The sequence below is a fragment of the Coregonus clupeaformis genome, unplaced genomic scaffold (genome assembly GCF_020615455.1).
Source record: "Coregonus clupeaformis isolate EN_2021a unplaced genomic scaffold, ASM2061545v1 scaf1843, whole genome shotgun sequence".
Lineage (NCBI taxonomy): Eukaryota > Metazoa > Chordata > Actinopteri > Salmoniformes > Salmonidae > Coregonus > Coregonus clupeaformis.
Genome location: NW_025535297.1, coordinates 31,449 through 43,811, shown reverse-complemented (window position 1 = coordinate 43,811; position 12,363 = coordinate 31,449). Strand labels below are relative to the sequence as shown.

General features: G+C 41.4%; 1 pseudogene; it reads right to left on the bottom strand.

The window, feature by feature from the left end:
- LOC121557462 overlaps positions 1-11,199 on the bottom strand; it is a 39,835-nt pseudogene extending 28,636 nt beyond the window's left edge.
- Positions 11,200-12,363: the final 1,164 nt, after the last annotated feature.

Below are 12,363 nucleotides of genomic sequence, written 5' to 3'. Positions count from 1 at the left end.
TTGGCAACAGTAGAAAGGGGTGATGGGTAATGAAACTAGGGTATGAATGCCCTGTGAATAATGTTTTTGGGGGGAGGGGGTGGAGAACATTTCTTTCATCAAGTGACGTCCCCGGGAATAACCGGGAACTAGACAAAAGATCCAGGGGACCATGACACAATGTCCCAAGAATGTCATAAAAACGCAGTGGCGAACCGTGACTATTGAACCTAGGCCTTCAGCGGGAACAAAGATCTTCCAATAGCCTATGTTGTATCAAACCAAGAAATCTAGAAAAATAACAGACAACATAGCATCACTTAATGCGCTGAAATCCGAAGGGGCTGGCCAGCAGAGATAGGTGGGATGGGATGAGGGAAACCGAGGGTTGGAATCTAGAACTGGAGATGAGTGAGAGTGAAGATGCTGAGTGAGGGGTAAAATGACAGTTAAAAAAATTAACAAATACAAAACCAAAATCAAAACATGACACTAAAAAGGAAGATTGTTACATCCAATGCCTGGGCTGTTTGCTCCTGTGGGTCGCTCTGGATGGGCGCATCTGCTAGATGACTAAAATGTAATGTAAATGTTGAGAAGCTTCACTGCAGGTGAATTGTACGTTTAAAAGTAAATAAAAATAATAATTGCAACATCATCCACCTTGAAGTTGATAACAATTGCTGCTGCAGTTGTCATCGCCATCGTCACACTATTAAAACACATGCTAGCTACTAGTGTGGGAAGATTACCGCTTACTATTGCCATTCGTTTTTTTTGTTCCGTTTCCACCCATTGCAAGTCAAAATGTTGTTGGTTTTTTCCACTCTCAGTCCACAATTCTGCTCTAATACAGTTGAATTGCAGGGAAAGGGGATACCTAGTCAGTTGCATAACTGAATGCATTCAACCAAATTATGTCTTCCCATTTAACCCAACCCCTCTGAATCTACGTCATAAAAATTATTGAAAACATTAATTTGAAATTAAAACTAAAACCCGGAATGAACCGGGAACTACACAAAACCTCCAGTGGAGCATGACACAACCTCCTGACCACTTTAGGCGACCATTTCGTGATGCTCCAGGGACGTCCTAACGATAAATTGTTGTTTGCAAGGACCCAATCCAAACATCTGCCAGCAGAATATCATTTTTCACCCCAATTCTGAATACTGTATAAAACCAGAATGGTTCTAAAACAGAGCCTTGGGGAACACCATATTTAATTGGTGAATTATAAAGATCAGATACCTAATATTACATAAAACATTCTCAGTGACAATACATGATAAACTTTATGCCGTTTTTTAAATAATCTTTGGGCTACAGAGAAACTATGCCAAAATGCCACATATTTGTATAGTCAATTATAGCAACTTAAAAAACACATAATTCAATTTTACAAAAATAAACAATCATGTTATGTTTTAGGGTTAAGGCCTAGTTCCCTTTTACAAGCCTGCCTGGTTTTAATTATCCTAAAGCCATACATAATAGGATTGAAAAGCGGTGGACATATTAGAAAATAAACAAAATAAAGTGTGACGTATAGGTGGAAGATGTGCAGTGTTATAACTGCCTTGTAGAATCACTAATAAACAGTCAATGGAGAAGTTCAGCAAAGAGGCTATATGTGGTGTACAGGTGTTAAACGCTTTCTGTTTCGTCTCTTTTGAAGACTTCAAACATATTTCTAGAATTCTTACCTATGAGTATATGTTAGGAAATATAGTACAAGCCAAAGAAATCACAGTTTAAACAAACCCCATATAATATTTTAGAGTAATATTTGTGGGTGGGTGGGGAAGACATTGCAAATAGTCCAGGTAACCATTTCATTAGCTGTTCAGGACTCTTATGGCTTGGGGGTGGAAGCTGTTAAGAAGCCTTTTGGACCTAGACTTGGCGTTCCGGTACCGCTTGCCGTGCGGTAGCAGAGAGAACAGTCTAGGGTGGCAGCAGTTGTTGACTATTTTTAGGGCCTTCCTCTGATACCGCCTGGTATAGAGGTACTGGATGGCAGGAAGCTTGGCCCAAGTGATGTACTGGGCTCTACGCACTACCCTCTGTAGTGCCTTGCGGTCAGAGCCTAAGCAGTTGCCATACCAGGCAGTTATGCAACTGGTCAGGATGCTCTCGATGGTGCAGCTGTACAACTTTTTTAGGATCTGAGGACCCATGCCAAATCTTTTCAGTCTCCTTAGGGGGAATCGTCTTTGTCGTGCCCTCTTCACGACTGTCTTGGTGTGTTTGGACCATGATAGTTTGTTGGTGATGTGGACACCAAGGAACTTGAAGCTCTCAACCTTTTCCACTACAGCCCCATCGATGAAAATGGAGGCGTACTTGGTCCTCCTTTTCCTGTAGTCCACAATCATCTCCTTTGTCTTGATCACGTTGAGGGAGAGGTTGTTATCCTGGCACCACACGGCCAGGTCTCTGACCTCCTCCCTATAGGAGGTCTCATCATTGTCGGTGATCAGGCCTACCACTGTTGTGTCGTTGGCAAACTTAATGATGGTGTTGGAGTCATGCCTGGCCATGTAGTCATCGGTGAACAGGGAGTACAGGAGGGGACTGAGCACGCACCACTGAGGGGCTCCCATGTTGAGGATCAGCGTGGCAGATGTGTTGTTACCTGCCCTTACCATCTGGGGGCTGGCCCGTCAGGAAGTCCAGTATCCACTTGCAGAGGGAGGTGTCCTTAGCTTAGTGATGAGGTTTGAGGGCACTATGGTGTTGAGCGCTGAGCTGTAGTCAATGAATAGTATTCTCATGTAGGTGTTCCTTTTGTCCTGGTGGGAAAGCCAGTATGGAGTGCAATAGAGATTGCAAATTGGAATGGGTCTAGGGTTTCTGGGATAATGGGGTTGATGTGAGCCATGACCAGCCTTTCAAAGCACTTCATGGCTACCGACGTGAGTGCTACGGGGCGGTAGTCATTATTTAGGCAGGTTACCTTCGCTTCCTTGTGCACAGGGACTATGGTGGTCTGCTTGAAACATGTACTGTAGGTATTAAAGACTTGGTCAGGGAGAGGTTGAAAATGTCAGTGAAGACACTTGCCGGTTGGTCAGCGCATGCTCTGATCACACGTCCTGGTAATCCGTCTGGCCCCACGACCTTGTGAATGTTGACCTGTTTATATGTCTTGCTCACATCGGCTACGGAGAGCGTGATCACACAGTTGTCCGGAACAGCTGGTGCTCTCTTGCATGCTTCAGTGTTGCTTGCCTCGAAGCGAGCATAAAAGGCATTTAGCCCGTCTGGTAGGCTCGCGTCACTGGGCAGCTCGCGGCTGGGTTTCCCTTTGTAGTCCGTAATAGTTTGCAAGCCCTGCCACATCCGACGAGCGTCAGAGCCGGTGTAGTAGGATTCAATCTTAATCCTGTATTGATGCTTTGCCTGTTTGATTGTTCGTCTGAGGGCATAGCCGGATTTCTTATAAGTGTCCGGATTAGTGTCCCGCTCCTTGAAAGCGGCAGCTCTAGCCTTTAGCTCAGTGCAGATGTTGCCCTGTAATCCATGACTTCTTGTTAGGATATGGACGTATGGTCACTGTTGGGACGATGTCGTCGATGCACTTATCGATGATGCTGGTGACTGACGTGGTATACTCCTCTCTGCCATTGGATGAAACCCGGAACATATTCCAGTCTGTGCTAGCAAAACAGTCCTGTAGCGTAGCATCTGCATCATCTGGTACTTCCTGCTTTAGTTTTTGCGTGTAAGCTGGAATCAGGAGGATAGAATTATGGTCAGATTTGCCAAATGGAGGGCGAGGTTTTTACGGGTCTCTGTGTGTGGAGTAAAGGTGGTCTAGAGTTTTTTTCCCCTCTCGTTGCACCTGTGACATGCTGGTAGAAATGAGGTAAAACTGATTTAAGTTTGCCTGCATTAAAGACCCCGGCCACTAGGACTACCGCTTCTGGATGAGCGTTTTCTTTTTGCTTATGGCCTTACTCAGCTCGCTGAGTGTGGTCTTAATGCCAGCATCGGTTTGTGGTGATAAATAGACGGCTATGAAAAATATAGATGAAAACCCTCTTGGTAGATAGTGTGGTCTACAGCTTATCATGAGGTACTCTACCTCAGGCGAGCAATACCTCGAGACTACCTTAATATTGGACATTACATTTTACATTTTAGTCATTTAGCAGACGCTCTTATCCAGAGCGACTTACAGGAGCAATTAGGGTTAAGTGCCTTCTTTTTTTTTGGGGGGGGGTAGAAGGATTACTTTATCCTATCCCAGGTATTCTTTAAAGAGGTGGGGTTTCAAATGTCTCCGGAAGGTGGTGAGTGACTCCGCTGTCCTGGCGTCGTGAGGGAGCTTGTTCCACCATTGGGGTGCCAGAGCAGCGAACAGTTTTGACTGGGCTGAGCGGGAACTATGCTTCCGCAGAGGAAGGGGAGCCAGCAGGCCAGAGGTGGATGAACGCAATGTCCTCGTTTGGGTGTAGGGACTGATCAGAGCCCGAAGGTACGGAGGTGCCGTTCCCCTCACTGCTCCATAGGCAAGCACCATGGTCTTGTAACGGATGCGAGCTTCAACTGGAAGCCAGTGGAGTGTGCGGAGGAGGGGGGTGACGTGAGAGAACTTGGGAAGGTTGAACACCAGACGGGCTGCGGCATTCTGGATGCGTTGTAGGGGTTTAATGGCACAGGCAGGGAGGCCAGCCAACAGCGCACCATCTGTTATTGACAAATAGACACACACCCCCACCCCTCGTATTACCAAACGTAGCTGTTTTGTCCTGAAGATGCACGGAAAACCCAGCCAACTGTATATTATTTGTGTCGTCGTTCAGCCACGACTCGGTGAAACGTAAGATATTACAGTTTTTACTGTCCCGTTGGTAGGATAATCTCGAACAGAGCTCATCCAGTGATTGCACATTGGCTAGTAGAACGGATGGTAGATGCTGGTTACCCACTCGCCGTCTAATTTTCACAAGGCATCCTGATCTCCGCCCCGTGCATTTCCTTATTTTCTTCAATCGAATGACAGGGATTTGGGCCTTGTCTGGGAGCAACATTATATCCTTCACGTCCGACTCATTAAATAAATAATCTTCGTCCAGTTTGAGGTGGGTAATCGCTGTTCTGATATCCAGAAGCTGTTTTCGGTCATAAGAGACGGTAGCATCAACATTATGTACAAAGTAAGTTATAAACAATGTAAAAACACACACAAAATAGCACAATTGGTTAGGAGCCCATAAAACGGCAGCCATCCCCTCCGGCCCCATTCTTGAGTCTATGACTGGTTAGTAGTCCAGGTGCGACAAAACTAAGGGCCTGTAAGACTTGTTTTTTTTATAGCAATATGAAGAAAGCAGAGTAGAGCTTTATTACGGAAAGACCTCTCCCCATCTTAGCTACCATTGCATCAATATGTTTTGACCATGACAAAACATGTGATGATCATATAAGAATTGTTCAGGAAGGCAAGTATCTGATATCAGAACAGTGAACAATGCTCTTTCCTCATTGTATTCTGCTGCCAGGAAAAATGTTCAGCTTGGATTTACTTTGAGCCACAATAACCTGTTTGTATTTTGTGGGTCGCTTTGAAGATTTCCCCAGACAGATACCGACCAACTCTACCAAAGCACTTCTATCTCTTCCCAGGCCTCTGAGTAGTTGTGATGGTTGATGAATTGTACTGTAGTCACAATGTAGGAATAAGGGCGGAACGTTGTTTTACACTCCTGTTAAGACCATCACCTGTATGTTTTAATGTTATGCTTACAATGAACCTTGTAGCATATGATTTATTATCAGCAAATTAAAATATCCTCCTGTAGAGCTACTGGGTAGCCTAAGTCATCTTTTGTTCCAGCCCTGCTCTAACACACCTGATTCAGCTAATCAAAGTCAAGATGAGCAGCTAATTAGTAGAATCAGGAGTGTTAGCGCAGGGCTGGAACAAAAGTGTATAGGGTAGGCTACCCAGTAGCTCACCAGGAGGAGGATTGGCCACTACTGTTTTAACATTCGGAAGATAAGCAGATAAGTCTGGGTGACACCACCATCTGCGGGTGGAAATAAGCAGATGCATCCAGTTTTTTAAGGGGAAATTGAAAGAGTGCCTGTGTTCCAGCCATCTTAACTCCTCCTCCACATTTACTGGATTGGTTGAACAGTGCAGAAAGAAAGAAACGGCGCTCAGACATTTTTTTTTTACACCTGCAGCGTTAGATTAGGGAGACACAAATGAGAGAACACCTCACTTGGACCATTTTAGACGCACTAGCCGAGCTGGTTAGACTAGTTTTCAAGTTACCTAGACAGGTTAGTGACTATAACCGTGTTTCTGTTTTGCATGTACAAACACTTCCCACTTGCAAAGACACATAAGAAACTACCACACCAACGTACGCCTCCAATACACACATCTCTTTGGCTGTTAACTAACATGCTATTTGACATTCACAATAAATGTTTTTTCTCAAAGCCGCACTGCTCCATCGAGACAAAGTTACACTTTCAAACTTGGTGAACTTGTATGGCAGGTGAGCATTTTACATATAGAATGAAGTCTTTGTTAGAGGATATATCCATTTAAGGCTAGATCCCCCAGGGGTGGCTGAATACAGGTGAACTACTACAAAATATGTAACTTTAAGAAGAAACTCAATGCAGAGAACTGGCAAACATTTTTATTTTACTTGCACTTGTATGTGCTACTCTATTGTTGTAAAACAAACATAGCTCCCCCTGGCACTGAAATAAAATTGTTAAAAACTAGTTTGAGGTGTCTGTTATTGAATGTTGCACTTCCTTTGGACCCAAACTGCAACAATGTAGCTCTGTATAGTAGGCTATTTTCCATCCTGTTATGCTAATATAAACAAATCATAACACTACCACTACATCAGAGAGGAAAGGGCCAACAAAGCTACAATCAATGGTTGGCTAGTCAATATGTTGTAGTATCTGAGGAATTATGACTTTGCTAACGTTTTCAAATGGAACCTGAGAGGAGGTTTATTCAGCTTAGAGGGAGCAGTTTTGTGGGGACACCCCATATAACAGAGGAAGTCTGTTGTGTGGAGACAGGTGATTGGTCTGTAGGGGAACACCCATATCAGATTACATAGGGTATATACCACAGTTAGGACAAAAGGAAGACAAAATAATCATATTTGAGATGGGGCGATTATTCTCCAGGTATCTGCAGGTATCTGTAAATCGACGCTGTAACCCTTTGTTATGAATAAATCTTTATGATGAAAATACAGCGTCAGCGGTTCTCCTGGGTATCACAGCATAATTAGCAATGTTTACTCGACACAACAATGTCAATCCAACTCAAGATGCAAGGTTTGTCCAATGACAAGTGTATATCATTTGATTTACTGCCTGAAGCTATACATACCCTACTTTGTGCCATTTGCTAAAACAATCATTCATACCACCATAAGACAGTAAAAATACACCATTTTGAATTGTCCGAAAGTGAATACAGACAATCATTTTCTCAGAATATGAGTATATAATATATGTTAAACTTGGATCAAAAAACTGTAGTGATTAAATTGAATAGAAATTCAGAATATGATATTTCTGTTCAGTATTTATTGTATCTTGTTTGTGCACGTTATATCAGTCTAAATGTGTAGCCTACATTCAACCATACGTTCTAGTTACATGCATATTATTGTTGTTGCATCAATGAAACAATGAATTTTCTTCCAAAGTGGTCGTGAATATCCATTTACTTTGAGCTACACTGAGGAGGCCTGGTTTTGAGCACATAGATAGATGTGTTATCACAACTTAATAACCTAAAAAATACTTTCTTTTTGGAATCGTTTATGAAATGGAACCAAACGATTGAAGGCCGATATTCTGAAGTTTTTTGACAGCGCAATGTGAGTTTTTATTAGAGTCAGTATAGCAATGCAACTTTATTGATCTGTAAGTTTCCCTATATAATTCCCTACTTTTCACACTGACACGGTATAAACAGCTATACAGGGTTCACTGTCATGGTGCACAGTCAGTACACAACACTATGCTCATCATGTCTTAGCAGGATCAGATGGTGACAGGTGTCCCTGCAGGGTCAGACAGCCAGGGAAGACCAGTCTACAGAGCTCAGGTGAATTTAGCAGTATATTATAACAATCAGTGAATGGATACAAAGTTCCATCTTGAGTTGATGGGTAGGCTACAGTCTGAGATCTGGGAATAATGGTCATTTCAATTATTGAACCATTGATTCTATTATATAATGTAAAATGTACACCAAGGCAATTCTTTGTCATGCCTCATCTGAGCAGGATCAGATGGTGAAAGGGGTCTCAGCAGGGTCAGGCAGCCAGGGAAGACCAGTCTGTGGCCACTGAGGTGACATTTTTCAGATGCAACATTTTATTCTCTCGGTGCAGCAAACACTGGACAAGCCAGGAGCTTCAAAGATTGAAACTATTTTAAGGCAGTCTGACAAACCTCTAAAGTTGATTTCCAAACTGTATCAAGGGTTGATAGAGGCTTTTCCTGATGACACAAAACATGTCAAACAAAAATGTGAGGAAGACCTGGGAGACGCTTTTGATGATGATGAATGGATACAGATATGTTTGAATGCCCAGTCATGTTCATATAATCTCAGACATAAATTACTGCAGTTTAAGACCTTCCATAGAACATACTATATGCCAGTGAAACTGAATATCATGCACAGAAATGTCAAATTATGTATCACTAGATTTGATTTGTTACAAGATTAAGGGTATACTGTCCAACTTTGATAAGGTCTGGGTGCCTTATGGAATACTATATGACAAAAGGGGTCTATAATGAAAACATTAGTTTTTTTTGTCAAGCAGTCAAAAATAGACATATTTTTTTTATGGCACACGAGACACCTATCTGATTTGCGCCTGTCTCAGTGGACTAATCCATTGAGGAGGCCACAGGGATGCCACGGTCCAAGAATATGGGGATTGTGGCTCAGACGCATAAGGCAGGTCTCTCTCCAGAATGCGCTCTCTCCCGCCATTTCGTGGGTATTCAGTGTTTCATAACTTCATTGTGTGCATCATTTGCTACGTCTATCAATACCCCATTACAAATAGCACCAGTAGTAGCCTACATTTAACGTTAATTCACATCATTTCTAATCTGCAATGTTTATTTGGTAATGGTAATTTATGTTAATGATTATATTATTAAAGTCATTTACCGTTCTCAATGTCGGAGTGGACATGTGTTTTGCAGAAATCACAACCTATGCTACACTTGTGAGAAACCAGTTTTTGTTTATATCATTGCATTTACGAGTTTTGTCAATTTATTCATCGTTTTTTGTTTGAAACTCTCTTGTCAATGTTGAGTAAGGACGCGCACCTGATTACCCATATGGAAGTAGGACTAGTCTACCTGGCCTGCGTGGAATTGTAGGCCTATAAATGTGCCCATTTGGGGATGTCTGATAGTATATCTGATTGCCTTAACTCACCACCACTAATGAGCTGTGGAGCTTCTCAAAGTGATTTTTTTTCACCTCAAACAGCAAGTAAATAAAGTATGTTTTTAGAACCAAATGAGAATGCCAATAGTTCCTCAAAGTATTTGAACAATATTTCCATCTCTCTCCCTATCGATAACCACTCGGCATGAAAGGGAAAAATGTAATGGTCTGATCCAGTGGAAACATCATAAAATACCTGACCCAGATGATAGTTGATACAATGTTTCGAGTTCCTTGCAGACAGGTCATCTGTAGCCAATGTGATTTATAGGATATTTATTTTTATGAGGATATTTTCTCCCTGCAGGCTGCAATGTTTTTATGTGTTGGCTTTATGTAGGCTATTTTTACATAGTTGGCAATGACCATTATAAATTAATAGGAAATGTTCCACGATAATGTGCATATGAAAATTATAACTGTCACTCAGATTGGTAGAAATGGTAAGATAAGTTTGCACATAGGGTGTGTCTATATGAGGAAAAATACATATTTAAAAATTTAGACATATCGATTAGTCGAAAGAAAAGACTACTTTTAGTTGACCAATATTTTTTTGGGGTCAGGTTCAGCACTAGGAGAATTGCAGGAAATTAGCATTAGATGCCCCAAAAAATGTAGGGAGGACCCCCAGGCAGGTTATGTCCCCCACACTTCTAAAACCAAAGTTGTGCCCTTGGCGACAGGTATCAAGAAATGAGGCGCCATTTAACCTTGCAACAGTTTTGGCAGATTTTACCTTTATTTTTGTTGACTTCTGATAGCAGGAAGTCTCCCTGTTGTGTAAGATTATGTAACTAACGTTTCATATCTATAATTTTATGTGTATTACACTTTTTAAAAACTGCCCTTCGAATCTGCTGGAGGTTAATTCCATATATGACAGGGTTTAACAAAGGTGGTATAACAAGGAATTGTACAGCCATTGCATTACGCATATTTAGTGTAATATTTACATTATTCCACCCTTGCAGAGTGTCAAACAGGGTCACTGTGATGTAAATAACCATTGTTATTAAATGTGGCACACATGTCTGTGTGAACTTAATCCTTCCCTTAGCTGACTTTACACAATTCCTTACAATCTGACAGTAAGAAAATACAATGAAAAGTATCTGAAAAACATAAACCACTATTATAAATTTGTTCAAAATCGGATTGACGGTAATGACATAACATGCATGTTTCAGTATAGACGGCATGTCACAGAAGATTTTATCAATGCGAGATCCACACAATGGAATTCTGACGGCTAAAATAGCTGCTATGAGTGACATAAATAAAGGATAACACCAAGAAAATAAAAGTAACTTTCTAACAGTTAAAGATGTCACAATGTTATGGTATAGTAGTGGTCTGCATATTGCCACATACCTGTCGTAAGACATCACTGTTAGAGTAGACATTTCACACATGACAGATGTGTATATTACATAGGCTTGAGTAAAACATCCACCATAAGATATCACCTGAACATCTGACTGAAGGTCCAGTAAGAACTTTGGGTAGAAACCAGCAGTTCCATACAATCCATTGACACATAGACTACACAGAAAGATATAAATGGGCTCATGGAGACCTTTCTCCTGAATGATTGTTATGATCAGAGTCAGATTCACAGTGATGATGAGAAGGTATGTGATAAGAGACAAGATAAAATAGACCGATTTGTTGTTAAATGTCTCTTGTAAGCCAAAGAGATAAAAGAACTTGACTTGGGTTGAGTTCTCCATAGCTTTTGTTAGTTTTCTTCCTCTGGTCAATGCAGCAATTCTTAGTCCTTACAAGGCTTGAGTGTGTATGGATGTGATGAATTCAAGTGTGAATCATTTGATTCTGTGTAGGCTCAGAAACTTGTCTCCATGAAATGTCTTCTTGCTTGAGAGAGGGATACAGCTCCAATAACTTGTCCTGCTAGCCTCTAAATATATCATAGTGTTTGCTCACATGGGATTGTAGTTTCAGTGTCAACATGTAACCTCTCCATAGAGATGGATCTATATTGAGTTTATGACAAGCAACTCATTTGATTCTATTTACTCTATTCATGAATTAACCCAGCAAACAGGGTACATCATAAGGACATGCGGCAACGTTCCAATTAGGTCCCTTTAAGGCAGCGTTTCCGAAGAGGTGCACATGCAGTTTTTTTTGCCCTAGCACTACATACAATTGAAGTCGGAAGTTTACATACACTTACGTTGGAGTCATTAAAACTCATTTTTCAACCACTCCACAAATGTCTTGTTAACAAACTATAGTTTTGGCAAGTCGGTTAGGACATCTACTTTGTGCATGACACAAGTAATTTTTTCCAACAATTGTTTACAGACAGATTATTTCACTTATAATTCACTGTACCACAATTCCAGTGGGTCAGAAGTTTACATAGACTAAGTTGACTGTGCCTTTAAACAACTTGGAAAATTCCAGAAAATGATGTCATGGCTTTAGAAGCTTCTGATAGGCTAATTGACATCATTTGAGTAAATTGGAGGTGTACCTGTGGATGTATTTCAAGGCCTACCTTCAAACTCAGTGCCTCTTTGCTTGACATCATGGGAAAATCAAAATAAATCAGCCAAGACCTCAGAAAAAAATTGTAGACCTCCACAAGTCTGGTTCATCCTTGGGAGCAATTTCCAAACACCTGAACGGTACCACGTTCATCTGTACAAACAATAGTACGCAATTGTAAACACCATGGGACCACGCAGCCGTCATACCGCTCAGGAAGGAGACGCGTTCTGTCTCCTAGAGATTAACGTACTTGAGTGCGAAAAATGCAAATCAATCCCAGAACAACAACAAAGTACCTTGTGAAGATGCTGGAGGAAACAGGTGCAAAAGTATCTATATCCACATTACAACGAGTCCTATGTCGACATAACCTGAAA